This window comes from Columba livia, chromosome 3 (assembly GCF_036013475.1).
Source record: "Columba livia isolate bColLiv1 breed racing homer chromosome 3, bColLiv1.pat.W.v2, whole genome shotgun sequence".
NCBI classification, from domain to species: Eukaryota; Metazoa; Chordata; class Aves; order Columbiformes; family Columbidae; genus Columba; species Columba livia.
The window spans coordinates 61,795,717-61,800,657 of record NC_088604.1 but is presented as its reverse complement, the minus strand read 5'-3'; positions in this window follow the sequence as shown (position 1 = coordinate 61,800,657).

Sequence of the window (4,941 nt, the reverse complement as noted above, 5' to 3'; positions counted from 1 at the left end):
GCCGCCCCCCCCGCAGCCAGGGCGGGGCGGGCGGCCGCGCCGGGAAGCTGCCGCTGTGAGCCGTACCGCGCCCCGGGCGTAGGGCGGGGGCAGCGCGGGGCCCCGCGGGTGTCAGGGGGTTTCCGTACGCGCTTCTTGCCGGAGCCCCGGCCCGTGCGGTCAGGGCTGGGCTCCCTCCTCGGCATCTCGAGCGGTGTGGATGTCCAAAGAGCGGGGAATAGCTGGAAAATGTCACCTGAGGGTGCAGGAATAGAAGGGATGGGGGGAAGTAATCAAAATAATACAGTCTCGTGTTTTTGGGGGTGGGTTAAGCAGCAAAAATCCTTGCAGCATTACAGCTCTGACTCGAGATTTTTCATCTCGTGTAGTTACTGGCAGGGGTAGGTCTGTGAGTGGCAGATAGCTGGGGTGAACCTTGAGGACACAAGTTAGATGATGTCTGTCAAACTGCTGCGCACGCCTGGAGCAGAGCTGGAAGCACTGCACCTCGACAGAGGCGTTGTGGAGGGTCTCAGCTTCTGCAGGAGTTAGGGCTCGGTGGGGGGCACTGGAAAACTGGTAACAAATATTCAGGGGATTCCCGCACCCAGGGAGGCGAGGTGCTGACAGTGGGCTGCGAAACAGCAGCAGTCGTGACGTGCCTTTGCCTCCCCCAGCAGCGGCTCCCCACTCATAAGTGTTCCTGCTGGTGTGTTCACCTTGGTACCTATGAGTTTATCCAACTTGAGAATAAAAAATACAACCTGTCGTGTTGGCACACCAACTTCCAGCCTGAGCGGTTATTCTAAGCCTGGCAAGCTTTTCCTTGCACGTAAATTACTTTTTTTCCTTCTGACCCAGATCCTGCTGATTAGGTTTCCATGATTTCCTTATGCAAGAAGGACACAGGCGTGCAAGAATGCGCCTTCATAGAGCAGCTATAGTTAGTGGTCTGTGACTGGTCCAAGCCGGGAGGACAACAGCTTACATGAGCTGTCTGGGCTCTAGAGGTCAAGTCAAAGTGGGAAGGTCAAAACCTGTAATTGGTGAGGTCTATCTGATGGAGAGGTGCCACATTTTGCAAGTTATAGTTTATCTATAGCAACTGGCCAAACTGTTGGCCAAATTGTTCCCAAATTTCCTCTTACTGGAAACTGGATATAGGTCCTGGGTCGTCTTGTACCTGTCTCCAAGGCCTTAGTTTTCCAATAAAATTAGCCGCTGTATTCTCAAATACTCTTGAAGCAGCTATCACAAGAAGTTTCAAGTCACACGGCCTAGATTCTTTGCCTCCAGACATCAACATTTTAGAGAGATTTTAAAGCAGTTTCTTGTGTTGGCGTAAACCTTCTGAAATTATGTGCTTTTCAAGTGTGTTTCATTCCCATAGCTAAATGTCCTACCTACCTTAGTTCACAGCTTTGAAGCTTCTACATTGCATTTCTTTCTAGAAACCAGAGGAACAGAGAAAGAGTGGCCGATTTCTGAGGCAACGAGTTTGGGCAAATCCTCATCCCAGCCATTTCAAGCACAGAATTTCCATTGGTTTTGGCAAGACTAGATTTCATCCCTCATTCTTTAGGTTTCCAAGACAAAAAAAAAAAAAAAAGATTCCTTTCCACTACCATGCTCAGAAGCTCAAAAATGTCCTTACCTGCAGTAACAGGGGTCAAACCTCTAGGAAAATCCTTTAAAGTCTTCATGTTCCTATAAAACAGTCAAAACCTCATGGATGCAAAATAGGCGACTGATGCTCATATCTGGAGTAGGTGTGGACTGTTGGATTAAATGGTCCAGTTTGAGCCAAGAAAGCAGCTCCTTACCATGATGCATCAGGGGATGCCATGGCTGGATGCAAGAGTATCACATCTCAAACATGATTTTTGCAAAATTTAATCTTCCTGGTTTACAAGGTCAAATCTTGGTGATGTCCGGTCAGCTTTTACACTCTATGAGGGTTATGATGTGTAGGTGAGACCTTCTCGGGGTGAAATCACAGAAATATGTGTGGAGATCAAGTAATTCATGGCAGGTCAGTAGTCGTGGAGATCTACCTTACTGTTCAGTGGGGTGAAAAAAGTCTTCTGCAAGTGTGGCAAGTACCTGCTGGCTCATGCAGAAGAAGTGTCTGCCTCTCGGGCTTTCCTTGTTCAGATCTACTTAATGGAGTAGTAACAAGCTCTGTGTAGGTACAAAGCACCATTATTAAATGTATATCTGGATGAAAGGCCTCTTGTGAGGACAGATATGTAATTTTGTGGCAAAACTTACTGAACCAAAGGTCTGTGACAAAAGGCAGAAGGCTTGTAAGCAGCAGCAGGAGGACTGAAAGGGGGTTCTTGCTAATCACACCAAGGTGAAATTTCCTTTCTGAAGTGGTAGGATGTCTCCAAGCTGACTCAAAGAAACTGGTCGTCATTAATGGTATGTCTGTGGTCAGCACTGAAAAAGTGCACAGATAGCGGCCTTCGTCTAGGGGATTCAGGGATTCCCACAGCCCTGAGCCAGCTGTGAGGCAGGTTTGTGACCTAGGACAAGTTTTTGGCAGAGCAGTGAGTAAGAGCAGGCATTCCGGTCAGGAAAAGGCTCAAGGTACCTATTAGTTTTGGATCGGGAAACTCATCTCAGCTGTCTTCATACTACCCTGTATGCTGCCTAATTTCCCTTGCCTGGTCTGGCAGGGAAACCAGACTGCCACAGTCCCCTGGTATGTCCATTTTCCTACTTAGATCTGTGTTTTTTTCTGGGGTCATGAGAATCCCTTGGGGTGAGGGGTCTACACCAGCCTCTCCAGAAAGGCTTTTCCCTATCCCATTCCCCATCCCATGGAAGCAAGGTGGCTCTGCTTGGGTCTGCAGGTCCTTTCTGCACATCATCAGCCAGCACTTGTCCTGGAGATGCATCTTTCTGACAAGTGCAGTCACTGCACACCAACCAGTACTGCTAATTCTCTCTCCACAGTCCAATCTTTTGCAGAAGACTTGTTTTTCATAACTCAAAAATAAGCATCTCTATTTCTTTCTATATGTAGTGCACAGAGTAGTTGTGACCACTTCACTCTGAAATTATTTTAAAAGCCAGGTAAGTAGTTACAGTATTGACACAAATTTTGAAAAACTTAACCGGATTTCTGTTCATGCTTGGATCTTTTCTATTTATCATACTTTCTCAGGAGTGCCTTTCTCAGAATAGATATGATCTCCTCCTTTAATAAATAAACAAGGAAGATGTTAACAAAACAAGCCAACTTTCACAGCCTTTTATTCTTGTTTGTATTTTTTGGTATTTTATTCCATTCCCTATACAAAGGGCTAGCAACAGTCCCAGAAAGCTGACCTTGGCTTACTTGATTTGCAGGCAATCACGATTTGTTCAGTCTCACTGAATTTTGATTTGGAATATAAAGGCACCTTAACACCCAGCTGTAGTAGCATAAACAGTGTCACATTTGTGTACTTCAAAAGAGATGCACACAGAAAGGATCAAGAGACTTTGAGAAAATGCACAAAGACAGTTTTACACAGGGAAGAAAAGTTCACATAAGCAATATAGTTTGGGTTTACAGGTATTGGCCAGTATTTAATTCTTGGTATAATCTCCTTTGAGGTTAAAAAATGAGCTTTTAAAGACCAATAACAGAAATAAATGACTGCACTTTAGTAGTGTGATGGTATAGGAACAAACAAGACTTTCTCGATAGATACAGACTAGACACTTGAAATCAGGGTCGTATTCTGAAAAGAGACTAAATTGACAAGAAATTTATGTAGATAAAATAGTGCCATTTTACTTAAATAGCTGACAGAGTGCAAGCCATATTCCACTCCCTGGCTGTCAAAAAGTACGAGAGGGAGGGTATGAATAATTTTGGGATCTTCCCTTCTGAAATATTTAATACAAATACCGTGTATTATAAACTTTCTATTTAGGTACTTTTACGGAAGTGTAGGGTTAAAAAGAAATACTTTTATTAAAACAGTGAAAACTCAAACTCAGACTTCTGCAGTTCTCCTGCACAACTTTAAAACATTTCATTCAAATCCAATTTCAGGCTGATCAAATAGAACTACCCATAACCAAGAAATAAAAATAAAACATCCTTTGTGGGAGACAAAATAGAGTACTTTGACTAGTTTATTTTATAGCTAGTTATTACTGTCACTTCTCCAGATAGCACCCAGCTACTTAAGATGACTAAAAACTCACCTCTAGGCTCCCCTTGTCTTTCAAAAATAGCTTCTTAGAAGACAGATGAGTCCTGTGTCCCCTCCATCTCTGGTCCCCATCTGTGGTTTCACCTGGTGCTGCAATGGTGTCTCACCTCCCGTCCCCTGTTACTATATCCCTGAGCTGAGTTCCCGGGAACATCTGCTGCAGCTTCCCGATCCTCAATGGCTTTGGCTGAAACTCAGAAAGCGAGGGATGAAGTGGCTTTGCTTCCTCAGCCCACTCTCTCTAAGTAGTTTTGGTCCTACAAGTCACTTAAGATTTTTTCCTAAGTAATGTTATACGAATCCTTCCAGTTTTTAAGTCAATAAAAGCTGGGTTTCCCGATGCATCTTTCTCTGTCCTTAATGTGGAATAATGGCAAGCAGGCTGTTCTCGTCACAGTTGGTCAGTGAATTTTGCAGGGGAAAGTGGTTTAATCAGAAAAAGTGAGCTTCTCAGCTCAGAAATTATTTGTGGCAAGTGGCTGAATGCAGACTCTTGCAAAGCCCTGAGTATTTTTCAAGTCCTGGGAGCTTCAGTTCCATAGCAGTACCTTCAAAATTTTGCAAATACTGAGGAAAAATTGGTGGCAGTTTTTACTTTCACTGCTGCTATTCAGAAGTGGGTAGGTGATGAAGTTAAAAGAAATTATAACCATTTCACATAGTTACTGCTGAGATGACAGGCAGTGCACAGATTTTCCAAGGGAATATCATGCTTCTGTGAAAAATACCTGTTTTGTGGGGAGTTGCA